Here is an 18,300-nt window from a genome sequence, read left to right as displayed (position 1 = left end):
TTGTTCTAGCCAAATTTGAAAGACAAGTAACATCTTGTCATCCACTCAAGTTTTTATTTAAAGTTTTGATCTTAGGTTACTTATTAGGTGTATTTAGGATAGCTGCTTATGTGTAGCAAGTGGAATGCAGCATATAGCTTTGTGACACCATGGAAAGGCACTCTATCAAGAGCAAAGCAAGGGTATGGTCATGGGGTACATAAAAGGGAGAATGAATTTGCAGAGGAGATGACTAAAGGTTAAGTAGTATATATGTGGAAGATGAAGATGAGAAAATAGTTTGGAGTGCATTTTCCAAAAGAACTATTGTAGGATCTTATGAATGCGTCAGTAGAGGTACACTTGCAAGATGACTTTTAGCACCAGTGTTTTGAATGAGCTCTAAGGAAAGGAGATTAAAGCAGAAAGGCAGCATGCATGGAATGAGTAGTTACTAAAGATGGGATTCATCTTAAATTGTCTTTTGTCAAAAAGCACATCTAGTTTAGTTTGTCTAGCCTTACTCAGAGCGCAGTGCAGAGCAATTCAACTTACATCTTTTAAACACCGCTTTTAGAATGGAGTCATTTATCATCTGTTTCTCTTTCTTCATGAAGAAGGAAGCTTCAGTGGTGTCCTTAAATGAACTACTCAGCCCACAGACAGCTGAAGCTAGGAGCTTCTCATCCTAAAGAAGACAAAAAAACTGAGTGCCAAAAAAAAAAAAAAAGCACAGCAATGAGGGACGAAGTGAAATTACTGACTTTGCCAAAACCAAACAAGCATACAAACAAAAAAAACCCCTGAGTCCAGTGGTCTCCAACCCATGCTTTCATATACATTCAATTATTAGTTCTTCTGGCCACAGATAAAGTTTAAACTGTCACCCCCAAGACAGAGTCAATTGCAATATAACCACCAGCATACTGCTGTCACAGATTGCTTCACTGGTATCTGACAAGATTAGGCATCCTTGCTTCAGTTAATCTGAAGACTCCCTCTCTGTGTTCAAAAACCGTTTTTTATGCATTTTTAAGTAGCTAAGATCTCTCTGGTATTCCTGTCAGTTGTGGTTTGTTTGTTTGTTTGTTTGTTTTTTCTCCCAATGGAAAGAACTATTTATTGATTTCATGCAAATCACCTGGCTCTGAGATTCTCTTTTAAAGAAAATCCCTAGAGACCATAGAAATTGCAAGTAATACACAGAGTTTTCAGTTTTCATGCAATCCAATGAACTTATTTCTATGAATAATGGAAACAGAACTTTAACTAAAACTTAGAGAAATGCAAATATGTTTGATTAAATAAGTTTTCCTCTTACTGCATTCCCTGTACTGTTGGCTAAAATGTTAGTCTTTTAGGGAGAATTTTACCCCCTGGGCCTTTTAAGTTTCTAGAGTTTTCTGTTTTGGAGCTTAAACCACTTCATTCATCATAGCTTTATTTATTTATTTAAAATGACTATTGTTCTTCATATATTTTTTAATGTTGCTGTCATGTTGAATTACAGAAAATTAGACTATGCCACACCAAATTTCTATTCAATGTGTATGGTTGTATTAATGAAAAAACACACACAGGAACTTCTGAAATAAATCTGAGAGTTGGAAGGAGATAACTTTCCTTGCTTGCGTTCTTGGAGGAAAAGTCTTACTGTAGCACTTCTTAAAAATCTGACTTTGTGTGCAGAGACAAGACGTGATCTATTTATTTTAAGCTTTTTATCCTTGACATTTGGGAAGAAAGACATGGGGGAAGGAACATGTCTTGATCGAGCCTCCATTTTTAGTTATCACCTGGGACAACTAAATATTAATGCATAATACGATCATCTAATTCTTTTATTGAACTTTTCCATTTTTGAAGGGTCTGTCCCAGTCCTTTCCCTTTTAATCAGTACCCAGCCGATCACAATATTTCTTCTGCTTTCCCTCAAGGATGCCATGCTTCCTTCTGTAAAGATGAGAGAGACATTTTTTAAGAAATGTTGTCTTTTTCAGACCTTAGGAGTTCTGAACTCCAGTTTTCAGATCCCTTAGGAATTTCCTTCTAAATCTATTACCTTCTGTATTACTGGAAAGTTTTATCCCATGTGCCACTTCTACATAAAAATATGTGATCTCATAGGAAAGTAAATGACATTTTAATTAAGTTTAGTTGAAGTCAGTTGGAATTCCTATCCTAATGGCTTTGCAGATGCTAAAGGGTAGGTCATTTCATATTTGGGAACAGGGACTAGAAATTAAATGCAAACATTCATAAAATACGTTTGAAAGTTTGTTCTGGTTTCATATTAAGCACTTGGCAATTCATATGCTGTAATCTATTAGAATAATGATATTGTATGAAGAATGGTCATTCACAAACATTAAAATATTTTCTATTTAATACAAAGAGTCAACAAATGTAAGAATTTAAAACAAAAATGTATCATGAATATTTGGGATTTCACTAGCCTATAAATATAAAATAATTCAAAAATCTACAAGGTGACACACTAAAAAATGGTGGGTGTCATAAAATTCTTCTAACAGATTGATTTAAAGCTATTTACAGATTACATGTGAGTTGATGTTCTTTGCACTGTTATTTACAAAATCTTTGCATCAAGGATGCAAATGATGCAAATGCTTACAAACCTCCTCCTTTTTTTTTTTTTTTTCTAAATGAGTACTATTTTCTTGTTTTCATCAAGTCTATATTATCCTACTAGATGCAGGAAGCTAAAATTTGAAGGACATTGAGTTTAACAGCATTCCTAGACTGGTGATTATTTTAACATCAGGCAAAAAATGTAAGAGATGCAAATCAATGCTTCAGTATCCTTGAAACAAAGTTCTGTTAAAACTAAATGTTTTCATCACAATATTAAGTAGAAGAACGGCAGACTCAAAAACAGTCTCTAGAGGAAATAATTGCATAGTACTTAGAATTATTTAAAGAGTGAGTACAAAAGGTGTTGCTCTAGGGGAAGCTGGGTCCGTTTCACTGTCAGAAGAATTAGAGATTGAGTATTTTTGGCAAAAAGCCCTGAGGCCCCAAAAATCTTTCCTCATTTCCCTTATCTAGCTGAGTCTGTAGACATGGCTTTTTGTATTAATTATCTGTTTGTACCTTTGCTGCTGATTGTTAATGTTATCTGGTAAAGTAAATCCCGGTTTTATTTTTGCTGTTATTAAAAAAAAAAAAAAAAAAAAGCTGAACTTCATAAGTTTGTTTGATGTTCAATAGGTCTTAGACTTGTGCTTCTCTGAACCAATATTTAAACCTAAGTCATTAAGCACAGCCTTCCACTTTATTAAAAATGTACCTGAACATCCAAATAAAAGCAAAGCAAAACCCGTGTCAATAGCATGTATTTAAGAAGGCCAAACATATTACTGTAGAAATAGTATCACAGTACTCTTGTTCAGCCAGGCTAATTAGTAGTACTGTGTCTGATGACAATTTCCTGCATATAATTTCCAGAATACAATTTGTTTAGAGCTGTCTCTGTTTCTTAAGCATGAACAGCATTCCAGCTGCAGTGCTTGGGCTGGCATTTTGTGATTCTGTAGTGAGACGGAGTGCGGTAGTGTCCAGGTTCATAGGAACTAGCTGAAGCTTATATTAGGAAAGTGATCTAGTGTCAGCTCACCTAGAACACCGACTCCTTATTAAGCAAGGTCTTCAGCCAATCAATCCAGTTAATTAAATGATGAACTATTTTATTAATAGCTAAGAGTGAGACGCAAGTTAGAAAATGTAATAAAACAGCAGCTGAAGGAATTACATGCTCTTTTGGGGGCACTTTTTAAAGTTTGTCTAATTGGAATATTTAATCATAAATTGGAGATGGCAGTTGTAGATTTGATTAAGGGACGGAATGAATAGGATGTAGGACGTCATAAAAAGAAACTTCAGGTCATGGGTTGAAAGTTTTTGCTGCAGTGCATTAGCACTGTCTTCATTTTTAGTAATATTCTGAACTGAAGAAGTAGTAGAAAATTAGCAAGCAAGTTATAAAAAATAAAATAGATAGTAAAAAATTATGAATATCAGAGTTTACAAGGTGTCAGCACTGTGTATATATTTGTGTATACAGGTGCACAAATTTGTGTTGCAGATGCATAAAATTATCCAAGATCCATAGAAGGGTAAATGGTTGGCAACAGCTGTTTCATAAAACCATTGGCTCTCTTAAGAGCTTCACATGAATGTATCTGGTTGTACGGTGTTTGTATGATCAGTCAAATACACAGCAACATTAGGTATTTGATTTTACAACAGAAGTAGAATGTCAATGTGCTACAGTACCTGCCACTGTCCACTGAAACACTGCAAATTACAAACAGTACATTAGATGTGGGGAAAAAAAAAAGAAAAAAAAAAAGTAATTTCAGTGTTTCTCAGCATCACGTCCTTTTTAGTATTAGACTGGATTTTAAGTATACATACATTAATGTTATTAAATCATGCTAATGAAAATGAATGTGCTTGATATCCCTTTGGAAATCTGCTGGTGTAAAATGAAATGAATGTTGTTAACTAAAGTAAACATTGGATCATGCTTTGCATTAAGAAACACTAAAAATGCAGTTTAAGTCAGCTCATATTTATTCATCTAATTCCTAATGCTGTTACTAGTTCATTGGGAAATACAGTCTCACTTAAGGTATTTCCAAGGAACCTTTCAATCTTCAGCTGCTATCTTGTAATTTCATACCTCATTTCTATATTAAAAAACATAAAATTAAATAAAAATAAACAGCCTCTAAACAGATTCTATATTCACAATCAGTTTGTTCAATGTTAGGGTATATCTCACTGACGTGTTATTTCCTACATCTAAATTAATCTAACAATTTTGTTACATTAGAAGTTTGGAACAATAAATTGTTTTCTTTATATGAATGCATACATATATATGGTCTGGTACATGTTTCTTCAGTTTATCTTAGGAAGCTTGAGGCTTTAATGATACTGGTGTAAACTGCTGCTAAGCATACATATTACGCTTATACAACTTGTTGACTGCATTTATATGATGTTTATGTTGAACACTATTTAGCAAAATATAAATAATAGTTTTTGGTGATTAAGACTGGGGAAATGTACACCTTAATTTTCAATTGCAAGTGATAAGTCCAAAAAAGTATATGTATAAATGAGTATAGTAGTTTTGCTAATATACAATAAACCTCAAGTTATTCCTCTAGCTAATTTTTAGAGGTTAGTGTGAGAGGTGGTGGAAATGGAAGCTCATTGCCTTTCCTCCATCTGTGCACATTTTACGCTTCCTTCTGAAGCTTTTGTGTTGACTGTGTTAAAGGCAGGATGCTTGTTTTCAGGGACTCATGAACTGATTCAGTATTTAATTCCTGTGTTTCAAAAGATATTTTTAGTTATCAATTTATTTATATATATATATATTTTTAAATAATGTGTTAACTGTACTGAGCTGTGAAGAGATTTTGAGAGAGGACTCTGTGTGGAGATGTTTTTAGACACAAACACTGTGTCTGCCTAGGGAGTAGGTTTTAAGGACACCTACAGGGGATATTTAGTATGATTTAGCCCTAGGCAGGTAGAGGCACATTGCATATCACCAGTGATAAAATTTTTTTTCAGCTATTTGGGTATCTCAACAGATTTTTTTTCTGGTAGATGTGTGCATGCAAGTGTGATCTACAGGGATACCTTGGCTCCTGAGCTGGTTCCCTTGAGCAGGATTGTGTGAGCAGCCAAGAGGGCCTAGTTTGTACTAGCCCTTACTCATACAGGCCATATTTAGCCATTCTTACAGTACTTGAGATTATTTTGTATCCAGGGTGCATATAATCCCCAGTACAGCTGAACTGCAGCTTTGGAACTTAAAAACTACTGATTAAACTCAAATTGAGTAAAATTACTTATGAATATGTCTGTGGAAGGCAAGCCCTTGGCACCTGTTAAGGTTCATTTTTTAAATCTATATAACGCAGATCAGATTTCAGAATATTGGGCAGCCTTGTCACTGTCACCCATCAGCTATCATATGCACTTTATTGATCTCCATGGCTCTGTTTATTCAATACTTAAGTGTAGCTTTATTTGAAAGATGAATCTCAGGTGCAGCATAATATACAGCTAGTTCTGTCTACTGCTGAAGCACTCACACTGAGATCATGGTGAATTTCTACCCTATAGAAACCCGCACTTGATTAAATTAGCATTTTCTTGACAGCTTTATAACTTTCAGAATCTGTGACTGCTACTTCTGATAAATGTTCTCCTGTTGAGAGTGTGAGAAGTACTTTCAGCAAGCTGTATTGTGGATGCTCTTGTGCCAAATGCAACACATGGCATCTGTTCAAACTAGTTTTATCCCAATCTGAAAAGATCTATTTTACTTATCATCAAATTTAACTCAGCCTCTGTTGTAATATTCCTTTGGGTATGTACAACAGACCTTTTCTCTTCATTTTGGTTCTCAGGATGCAATGATGAAGGAACATTCTGATGACAGTGAAAAGAAGCAGTAATAAACAATGAACAGCTGTTACCAAATGTTATATTTTTAACCTGAAATCAACAACATGGTGGCTGGTAGCTTCTTGGTTGTTGGACTTTTGTTCTACACCTAACAAAATTAAAAAAAATGTTTTCTGTTGGTATGGTCAGAACATTAACTTGGATAGCAAGCTTATGCTAGTTAAATCAAACAATTGTAAATGACTACTAAACGTACTGTTTAGCATGTTGTTTTGAATCACTGGATATAAAAGAGGGGTGCATGCACCTCAAATGCTGTTCTTAGTATTGACAGGTTATAGCCAACAGGACCCAGGGTTGCCAGTAGGCTCCAGCTGTCCTGACCAGCCTCGAGTCTACCTGATACACATCAGTTGTTCTCCAGTCATCTCCAGGATTTTGGGGATGATCCTAGACTGGATCACCCTCTTACACCTAGTGCAGTGCCACTGTGCTCCAGAAAAATGGTGCCTTACCCACAGCTCTTGCCGACGGCTTAGCTCATCTCCTGCTGCAGTGCATTCAAGGGTGGCTCGGATGTCCCATATGAGAGCTGGCCTTCCACACAGCAGCCAAACCCCAGGACAGGAGCAGGGGAAGTTGTTGCAGAGGAGGAGGGCTATAGGCTGGTCAGGGTAACTGGAGGCCACTGGCGCATGCGGGCCCCAGCGATTAGGTGGAGCCTTTGGAGTTAATCCAGATCAAACAGATTTCAGGGCAAAGTTTTACTGTTGACTTAATGGATTTTGAATCGAGTTTTAAGGCAGTACACAAGACTGTGCTTACTCAGTTCTTCTAAAGAATACATGTTCCCTCTTAGCATTCATCCCTTTGTTAGTTTTAATGGCCAACATTTCTGGAGGAGGCCTCATTTTTCTCTTTCTGTACACAGATGTGCATAGTGCCACATTTTACTTTTGGCTTGTAACAACAGTTCATTTAATTGCATCGTAGAATTTTATTTGTGCTTATTTACATTAGTATGAAGTCGTAGGTCAGTCTGTTAACAGATTATCAATCCCTTATCTCTCTAAATGGGATGAAGACTCCCTCAAGAGACTGCATGCAGTAATAGAGATTCTATCTTCAAATTAATTAAAATTAATTAAGTACTGCAGTTCTTTTTTTTTTCTTTCTTTTTAATTGAATGTTTTCTTGTGTATAGGTGTCTCATATTCCTTGAATTCATAGAAAAGTATAGTGCAATCTGCTGGATATTTTCATGGTGGCTGAAGAACTTTTTAACAGGAGATTTTTTTATATTTTCAAAAGTAACGGGAAGAGTTAATTGATGGACATTTCATGTTGAGTTAATGAATCAAAAAACAAGCTTTAATCAGATTTTCTTTATTGCTAAAAGTGGGATGACAGGTTGTTATAGGGAGTTTACAGAGATTAGAAGAAATTATATACTGTATTTATAATATCATATGGCGGCATTATTAACATTGCTGACAATATATCTAAATTTGGAGAATTAAACTAAAGCATGGTAAGTCTGCCGTTTATTGCCAATATAAATTCCACATTTCCGATGGATTTGTAGTATCTTCCTCCTGCAACAGTTTTCATTTCAGTAATTATAAGACCTTCTGGTTAACCAGTATTCTTTAAATGTTCAAGATAGGTAAGTGTCACATGTTGCTCTTATCATTGAATCCATAAATTTATTTGTTTATAATTATATATTTAAAATAGGAGGAAATATCTAGCTTTTCATAATATAAAATATCTTGTCCATTGTCATTTTTTTTTCAGTTTGAATAACAAAAGGGTAAAATAATATTCCTAGGTAAAAACTTTGGATTAGTTAAAAGGGGAATACTGAAATGCAGCTTGATGTGTTAAAATGTTTTCAGTCACATGCAATCATAGTGATTATTGCTGCATCAAGGTTAAAAGAACGCACAGGATTACAGAAGTTGTTTTCTGTTGTTTCTTTTCATCTTTTTGTTTGTTTGTTTGTTTGTTTTTCCTCCAGGAGAGCAATCTAAATGCAAATTCTATACCTGAATAAAATCCAAGAAGCAGCTATAAATGAAGCTTGATGAAAAAAAAAAAATTGGTGATGATGCTTGGTAAGTTACTCTGTCATTCACTTTGAATGTGAAAAAATATATTTTTTTACTTGATTCATTTATAAGCTAATAGAATAAAATCAGGTCTTTATTCATTGGTGATCTGAGATTATATAGATGCATACTGAGTGAACTAGTCTGAATTAAAATCTTTAAACTCTACAGTAATGCCATTGTTAGAGTTCTGAATCTGTGAATCAAGTGTTCTGTTGATTTAATTCCAAGTAAGATGGTAAAGCACAGTTACAATGAAAAAGTCATAATTATGAATTATAAAACTAAAGAAAGAGAATTATTTGAATTTTAGAAGTGGATAGGCATATACTAATCCAATCCTACTATCACAATAGTATTAATTTCAGCAATTTTTATCATATGCTTAAAATAATATCTTTATTTACGACATCATATCCCTATTTTTCCATTTTAAATTTCTCTTTATTTACTTAATCTGTTTTATGTTCATCACGATCAGAGAAGTTTCCACAATCTATTTAGTTTTATATTAAAACTTTGCAATATGATAATTTCAAAACGATTGTCTTGTCATAGGGGAATTAAACCTCTTGATGTCATATATGTTAAAATCAATGGTGAAAACAAATTAGTCAAGCTGTAATCCTGAAAAATAAGTGCTGATTTTTCTATTGTGTGGGTCAAAGCGTCAGTCTTTGAGATGGTGTGATATTTTGGCTATCACATATGAACATTCAAATATCTTTCTAAAGATTTTACTTGTAGATCCAGTGCTGTAAATATGTTGCAAAGATGAAAAACCATCCTCTCTAAAAAGCCAACCTATACCAAATTTTGCTTAATTCTTGGAACAGGTTTATGATGGATTCTGAAGGATCATTACAGACATAGAGCTAAGATGCAACCAAAGATTACTCATGCTCTGGTCCTGTAAGAATGGTTCTTTTGCCATTTTATCTGCTCCTCTTGATTGTTTTGTACCATCTGTAATCTTATCTTCCAGCTCACAGTAAAGAAGATAAGTCAGAAAATAGCCTGGTTTCTTGGCTAGTGGCTGAGTTAACCCAAGGTACCAGCACAGAAAAAAAATAAAATTGTTTCTTCTACTATTTTTTGAGTCAATTTTATAGAGAAGTGGAAAAAGTAATTTTACATTTGAATAAACTTAAATATACAATAAAACAATAATAATTTAACAATAGAAGTTTTCATGGTGTACTTATACCAAGAAAATACTTTATGTCTCTGAACTAGTCCATTGGAATGCTCTCACCAGTTTCAGAATGTGATTCCTGCCTTCTGACATCTGTTGTCTGTTTTTTAAGGGCATGATATCCAGACTCTCTCCTTTCCTGTCTCTTTGAGACAGAACTCTTCAAAAAGAGACTTCTTGTGCTGAACGGTCAAAAATGACCTGCTAGTCACTTTGACATGGTGTAACGTTTAGGGTAAGATCGTCACTTTTCTGGCCACAAGATAGTCAGATATAAAGGAAATGTGCTTTTTACTACATAACAGCAATCAGTGTGGTGTGTAGGTCTGATTAGCTTCAAGAGACGTGCTGAGACGCAGTCTTAATATAAAATGAATTAAAGAAAATGAGTTGGAGACCTTTCACCTTGGAGGGGTCAGAAGTGCAAATACGGACTTTGACCCTACCCAAGACTGTACAACCAGTCAAAGCTTAAAGTGTTGTGAGCCTTGAAATGGTTGCCCAGGGGCAGGATAGTAGGTAAGTGTAAAACATGACTAAAACAGAATAACTGAAGGATAAGAAATATGAATTTGAGACCAGAATGAATGGAAATGGTGAGAGTAAAAGTTTCCTGATGAAACCTTCCAATAATAAAGTTTTAAGAAAAAGTTTCCTAAGCATCCCCCCTACTTTTATTCTTGCTTGTTTTTGAGAGGTATAGAGGAAATCTCCAGGTACTTGAAGAAAATTGCAGGTTGAAATTGATCATCTCCTTTCTCTCAGGAAACAACAGTGAAATTCAAATTATAATGGATCTGTGGCTGTCATAGAGCTTGGACTCTGGGAGGCTCTGATGAAACCATTCTTAATCACTCTGACAAAGTGGTGCTTTCTTTTAGAACCTTTATCTTGAAGATACTGTGTATTTCAAAAAAAACTTTCGCATTTGTTTTTTGCTGAGAGTGAGAATACAGAACAAACTTTTCATCTTTTCATCTGTACCATTTTGCATGCATATGGATTACTATGGACTTGAGAACTTGTCCCACCCTAGTCATATATATATATATATATATATATATTTTTTTTTTGTTGTTGTTGTTCTAGAAACTGTTGGCTCATTTTCCAGTGTGTTTGCTAAGACAATGAACCATTCAGTCAGTATGTTTGTCAACAGCTGTAAGTGTACTGCCAAAGATGTAATCAGAATCATGTTGAAGTGTATTTCCTATGGAAAAGAGCAAATGTTACCTGTCAATAGAGATTTTGTTTTCTCCAGAGACTGTTGCAAAAGGACTGGTTTCCCATGGAAATCTAGTGATTTCTTGTATCAATCTAGAAGGAAAAAAAAAAGCTTTTATCAAAGAAATATCATGTGTGTGCCTAGTAATTCTTGTGCCTTCCCTGTCATTTTGGGCAGCATTCTATAATTGGCAAATAGTGGTGATACTGTGAGACTAAGATACAGATCCCTAAAGATATTTAAATCCTGATACCACAGAAATCATTGGACATTGAAAGCCTATACAAGAGCTGGATGGTTAAAACTCTCTGCAGGTTACCTGTTTTATTCAACCGAGATTTTAGATAAAGACCTGAAATCTAGTTTTGCATAACAGTGAGCAAGAACACAAATAATTGTTATAATAAAAGATCATATTGGGATACAAGACCATATGTAGCATGAATATTTAAATGTAAAACAATTATGTGCTTAACTTTTTTTTTTCTTTTTTAAATATGAGTTTGAAAAGAGGAAGATCCTTACCTGCACTAGAGGTAGACCTGAATAGCTAGTTATGAGTCTTATCCTTTTCTTTGGAGATTTTGCTTTTGTCTCACACTCACATAAATAACTGGGATAGAGACTCTTAGGGCTCAACAACTGAATGAAAATATTGGAATGAAAATATTGAGGTAGATATTAGAACAGCCTAGTAACTAATTATACTGCCTAGCCATGAAAAGTAGCCATGCTTTAATGTATTTCCAGTCTAGATCAGAGTTGAGCAGACTTGGAATCAGAAGAAGAGAGTGTTTTTCTTCATGCAAGGATATCGATTCCTACTTAGTAATCCAGTAATTTTATTATTTCAGTCAGTAAACAGATCCTGCATCATAATCTTTTAGGCCTTTCCAGGAATAGATAAATATAAACTTATTAATACTATGATGATTGCTGAAATGTAAAATTGGAAGTCATATAAGGCACTTGGAATTGTCTGTTTTGTGTTTTCTAATTCTTAAAAGTGATGTCAATGAGAAGAATGTTTTAAATTTAATATTTAACCTTAGTGGTAAATATACGAGGTGTATTATCATCACTTTAGGTCATGTATTGTTAGTTTGTAGACTTAAAAAAAAAGAACCCAAGTTGGATGTAGAATATAGTGTTGTTTCTGTTACTGTTCAAAAAAATAACTTATAGCACATCAGCTAGTTTTACATTGAGTTGTATTGCAGTCAAGTCTAAAGATAGTGTAAAGGGTCCATGTTTGGTAGAAAGTGTGAGAGTGAAGCAGAAGAAAAGGTTGGAAAAGTTCTAGTTTCTTGAGTTTCACATGGGAAATAAAAATGCCTAGGAATGAGATGATATATATGTCAACAGAGTGTCTAGTAGACTTTACTGTAGATTTATATATGTAAAGAAAAAATACTTTATCCCCCAAATTTCAACAAAGTATACTAATTGGAAAATTATGTAGCAGTTTTGACTGCTGGAATATGGGGTAAATGAATCAGGAGATAAATACTGGAGATAAATCTTCTCTTTCTTATCCTACAAATAGGACAAGAACTGTGGAGAATGGGAGAGACTTTAATTTTGTTCCAAGTGAATTAGTTGTACGATCCGGTCTGATTAGTGGTCTGGTCTTACTTGGGATCAGAACCTTATTATTTGCTTACAAAATAAGTGAGAGACTGATGACCAGACCAGACTTAGCGCAGCCTATCACAAAATGAATAAAGTCATATGGGATATGAATGGTGGTTAAATGATCCCTGCATGAAATTAATTTTTTGGGATAATTATAAATCACATTTGTTCTCTTCTTCCATTACAGATACTTTTAGATACCTGGTTTTATACTGGTACAGATTTGGAATGATGTTCATCCACCTGGACAAAACTGGATATCTAGCCACAGAGAAGAAAGAAAACTTTTTTTTATTATTATTATTCTCTCTCTCTCTTTTTTTTTTTTTTTTCCTAGACAGTGGTTTGGAAAAAACAAGAATTTACATGGATTTTTCAACTTTATTTGTTTGTAAATGGGAATATTGGATGGATGAAGCACTTTTAGGAAAGAAGAATTACCTAGAGAAAAAGAAGGCAAAATACCCATACAGAAGAAACTTAAAAATAAGAAATGTTAATCCATATATATCCTGAAACAAAAAGAAGATAACTTTGAAACATTGAAAGACTGACTAAAGTGGCACTATACAGAAATTGTTAAGAAATGTAAAAGAAACAAAAAGATGAGAACTGGATCAATAAATAGAATAAAAAGAAAAAGAAACAAAGCAAAACACCAGGAAAAAGAAGAAGGCAGCTAGAAGATACACATTGGATATAAGCATGCAAGAAGGTGAGTAGAAGTTCTGAAGGCAATTGTAGGCTGGCTGAAGATAAAACTGAAGAAAGGAATTTGAAAATGAAGGACAGAAAATATAACATTGAATGTTTTCAAAAGTTATTTCCTGGCGTAGCTGCAGGTGATTGCCTGAATTCCATGACTGGTGTAGTAATCAAATTTTATTACAATACCTGGATGAAACAAGTTATGATATTAAGTAAATGTGCAGATGAAGAACACTAATAACACATCAGGAGTTCATACTGTATCAGTAGGTTTTTTGAAAGTAAGAGGACCCTCTGTTGTGAAATTGTTTAATTCATGGATAAAAGAGATATAGAAAAAAATAAGATCTGGAATTTCAGTGACTGTTATCCTAGTTTAATTCTCAGATAATTCTACTGAAAATTCAGTTTTACATGGTAAATTTCTTTCTAGTATCTCATACTCCACATCTTAACTATAAATGATCTCTCAATATTTCTGTTCTGGAAGAGGATAATTATTTATATGCAGCCATGTGTGCTATTTACATAACTATCTAGCTCTAATCATGATTATACCTGGGCATCTCTTAAGAACATGGATATCCAGATTATATTTTGTGTACATTTGTTAACAGCTACAAGCCTGATTAAGGTATATATGTAACTCCTTTAAATATGGACAATAAAATATTTTTGAGATAATTTTTTATACAATCATCATAATACTCTGGTACATATTGTTAAGTATTCATAACAGAAATTAAACCTTACGTATGTTTCATTAGAGATGTATGGAAAGAAATATCCAATGTAGACTTAAGTCATACAACAAAAGCTCAAAAATTCCTCTGTTACCAGCACCAACCTTGAACATTCCCCATAATTATTTCAATAATCAGTATTTCAGCATCATACTCCTTTTTTTTTTTTTTTTAAAATATATATATATATATGTGTATATATTCAGTGAAGGAAGTTTTAAGGAGAATTTTCCTTTAAAAAGTGTTGTGATCTTCGACTGCAAGTCCTGGAAATTCTTATCTTACTCTCTTAGTCCCAGTTAATGTTAAACTAGGCCATATGTCAGTGATGCTTTCTCTTAAGGTCTGGTCAAATATATTTGACTTTCTCCCTGTCCCATCTAATTATATCCAAACTTCTCCTGATGTCTGCCTCCCCTTTGCCTCCATTGGATTCCCTCAGTGCTCTTAGAGGGTGGCTTATATTTAACTCTGCATTTCCTATTCACCTTTTCTTCCTTTGGAGAATGATATAACTTTTTTTTTACTTTACTTTTTTTTTTTTTTTTTCTCCAGGACCTTTTCAGGTTTAAAATAGCATAGCAGGTAAGAAGAAAGGCTAAAGCCCCAGGACTGGGCTTGCAACAAGATGCACCAAGATCACTTTCTTTTGAAGAAGCAAGCATAAGACTAGATATTTGTCCTGAGATATTGTTTTTTAAAAATTGACGGTAGCTTGGATCAACTAGTATGATGTTTTAAACCTTCTCAAGAGGAATTCTCCATAGGAAGCCTTTCCTCACATTTTATTTTCTCCTGATGTATGTAGAACTTAGCCCACCTTTGAGAAATGGACAAGTCAGATAGACAGCTTCTTGAGCAGTCCTAGAAATACTAGAAGAAAAATGTTGAGGTAGGTTTTGAGTCTTAAGGCCTTGGTTTCAGTCTCAGTCATATTACAAGGCTTGTGAATACACCACTTGTTCTGAATGACTGGTTTGAGCAGGTTTGAAACAAAAAGCGTGCCCCCCCCCCGCCCCGTGACTGTTAAAAAGGAAACATCACTCCCATTTTTAAAAAGGGTAGAAAGGAAGACCCAGGGAACTATGGACCGGTGAGCCTCACTTCCTGCCTGGGAAGATCATGGAACAAATCCTCCTGGAGGTAATGGTTAGTGCAGGACAAGGAGATGATCTGGGACAGCCAGCATGGCTTCACCAAAGGCAAATCATGCCTGACCAATCTCGTGGCCTTCTATGATGGAGTGACTGCATCAGTTGACAATGGAAAACCAATCAATGTCATCTACTTGGACTTCTGTAAGGCTTTTGACACAGTCCCACATGACACCCTAATGTCCAAATTGGAATGATATGGATTTAAAGGGTGGACCATCTTGTTGATAAGGAATTGGCTCAATGGCAGCACCCAGAGAGTCGTGGTCAATGGTTCTGTGTCCAGGTGGAGGCCAGTGATGAGCTGTGTCACTCATGGATCTTTCTTGGGACCGGTGCTTTTCAATATCTTCATCAATGGCATAGACAGTGGGACTGAGTGCACCCTCAGCAAGTTTGCAGATGACACCAAGCTGAGTTGGATGATCTTTACGGTCCCTTCCAACCCAAGCCATTCTATGATTCTATTATTCTATGATTCTATGGTCTTTAAATGAATTATCACCCATACAGGCTAAGCAATTTTTATTTTTTTTTTTAAATTACAGAATCACAGAATCATCTAGGTTGGAAGAGACCTCCAAGATCACCTAATCCAACCTCTGACCTAACACTAACAAGTCCTCCACTACATTATTGTTAATGTATTTCTGCTTGAGTAATTAATTTAGATTATTTTTTAAAATAAACTTTTTTTTTTTTTTTTTTTTTTTACTCGGTATTCAAAGAGGTCTAAAACTGTTCTGATACCTTTTTATTTCTTTATTTTTATTTTTTGCAGTGTTATCCTGTGTGGCTTTAACAGGTATTGCAGTCAATACAAAAGAAAAATTCTTACACTGTAAGCCTAGACATAATTTACTACGTGCTCCACAGCCATCTGACCTGCAGCCCACTCATAACTATTAGAGTGAAGTGGTGCTGTGTGTTACCTCTTACAGAGAAAATAGTATTTTTGAGACTGTCTGACCTGCATAAAATAACTAGATTCAGAAGGAATCTTGGTGCATATTTAAGCAGATAATAGCTGGCAGTAAGGGCAAGTGTCTGTGTTTTTATATGTTAGTAATGATTCCTATGGTTTCATTGTAAATCAGCCCAGGAAACAAACAGTAAATGCAATGCCTAATGTGCATTAAAGGTTTGATTATTAATGGTTTCTTCATATTTTTGAGCAAGTAGATTCAGCTGGTGGTACTGCATAAGCACTACTAAATCTGACTAGAAACATATAAATGTAAATGCTGTTAGGAAATTAACCCTTATCAGACAAGTTACTTGAAGAGAGAATGCTTGTGATCAAGAATAAAAAAAATTATTTTCTGGCTTATAGGAGAACATCTGTTTTGTCATATTTTCTCACTGATAATAAATATATGACTTTTTAATTCTAATTGGGCTTTTTATTTTCTGGTATGAATGGGAGAGATAGGTAGTGAAACAGACTTGTGTTGTATAGTTATATAGTCCCATATGTCTCTCATGGTTGTTCTTTTATTTCTGATTAACAACTTTACTTCTTTTTACTACACTTTTGATTCTTGTAAGAAGTCTGTTCCAAGAAGAGTCTGCTGGTTACATTTATCTCTACAGTTATAAAGCTTTTCTCTCCTAATAGCTTAAAAAAAAAAAAAAAAGAAGACAAAAGAATGCATGAAAATCATGCTTAAAAGTTTAAATAATCAGGCATAAAATAGAACATAGAAAAATATAAATATTATATGTAAGGGATTTTTTTATTCAGGTGCTTACTGCTACAATATTTGCAGACAGAGAAAGGACTGCTTCATTTTGAATGTGCTGACTGAATGTACCCCACATATAAAAAAGTATATGAAAGAATACCTTTTGAATTACTGAATGTTGACTGGAACTAGAAAACCACATTTTTTTTTTCAATCTCATCATATTAAACAAAAAAAAAAGGACTAATTTTTATATGTCCTTTTGAGGAAAAAAGGAAGTAAATATTTTATTTAGAAAGTCTTGGAATGTTTTTTTATCGATTTCTAAATTTCAAAATAGATATTTTTTCTAAATTTCCTTTTTTTTTTTGTTTTGTTTTGAATATATGCACCGTGGACTGTGAATTTATTAGACTGAGACATGATACTTATTCATATTACATTTATTACCCATAACAGTTAAGAATAGTTGCTTTTTGATACAAATCAGACACACATTTCTGCAAGTGCTTGATTTATGATTTGATTTATTATTTGACACAGCCTGTCTGGGTTATGTGAAATAAACAATTTTTCTCCCTTGCCTCCATCCCTGCATAAGGTTCTCAAAGGCTGGCTTGCTCTCTGGACTCCTCTGTCACTAGAAAGGTATGGGGAGGGTGGCTAGAGATTGACTTCACTCTTGTCTCCTCACTTGCTGTTCTGTATAGTTGGTTGGATATCAAAAAATTAGAAGAATATGTGCTTCTCATGTTTATGGAAATATACTTTCCCTTGAATTCTTATCACTGTGAAGAAAAGGGAAGCATGGAGGATGGATTGGATGACCATTTGATATCCTGGCCATTGTTATTTAGTATTATTTTATTGAGACCACCTGTTTTGAGAGGCCTTGAAAATTCAGGACCTCACACTGTATGAATTCCTTGTTCCCTTCCTCCTCACTTGGTCAAGTGCTGATTTTTAAGAAATTCCTTCTCCATCTCTTCTTGGCAGCCCGCAGAGCTCCCCTCCTAGTGACAATGTTTGCATTAACGTGGTCCTAACATAAAGGGGATTTCTTGTACCATGAGCAGTTGCTCATCTGTTATCTACGAAAGAATAAGTTGATAGTTCCTTCAAAAACTAGTAACAGAAATAGGAGCTTAAAATTATAGTGTTCATTTGCAGATGATGGTTATACATTTTTTACCTATCTAATGTTTCCTATTTCTATTCAATGTAGATAAAGGTATATTTAATCAGGTTGAGCTACGTGGTTCAAATATTACCACGAATGTTGCTTTTTTATAGTAAGTTTTTATAATATTACTCTGAAAATATTACCGTGTGTAGAAGGAAGACTGAAATCATTCTGTGTTGGTTCATTCAGTCTGGTGCTTATGATCCTGTTTGCAGTTAAGAAAGTTGAT

Source organism: Cygnus atratus, chromosome 2, assembly GCF_013377495.2.
Source record: "Cygnus atratus isolate AKBS03 ecotype Queensland, Australia chromosome 2, CAtr_DNAZoo_HiC_assembly, whole genome shotgun sequence".
Taxonomy (NCBI): domain Eukaryota; kingdom Metazoa; phylum Chordata; class Aves; order Anseriformes; family Anatidae; genus Cygnus; species Cygnus atratus.
Note: the sequence above shows the minus strand (reverse complement) of the source record.